The sequence below is a fragment of the Chiloscyllium plagiosum genome, chromosome 21 (assembly GCF_004010195.1).
Source record: "Chiloscyllium plagiosum isolate BGI_BamShark_2017 chromosome 21, ASM401019v2, whole genome shotgun sequence".
NCBI classification, from domain to species: domain Eukaryota; kingdom Metazoa; phylum Chordata; class Chondrichthyes; order Orectolobiformes; family Hemiscylliidae; genus Chiloscyllium; species Chiloscyllium plagiosum.
Window position 1 is genome coordinate 21,213,164 of NC_057730.1, and position 310 is coordinate 21,213,473.

Consider the following 310-nt stretch of genomic DNA (forward strand, 5'->3'; position numbering starts at 1 on the left):
TTCCGATAGGAAGGAGACCAGAATTGCACGCAATATTCCAACAGTGGCCTAACCAATGTCCTGTACAGCTGCAACATGACCTCCCAACTCCTGTACTCAATACTCTGACCAATAAAGGAAAGCATACCAAACGCCTTCTTCACTATCCTATCTACCTGCGACTCCACTTTCAAGGAGCTATGAACCTGCACTCCAAGGTCTCTTTGTTCAGCAACACTCCCTAGGACCTTACCATTAAGTGTATAAGTCCTGCTAAGATTTGCTTTCCCAAAATGCAGCACCTCGCATTTATCTGAATTAAACTCCATCT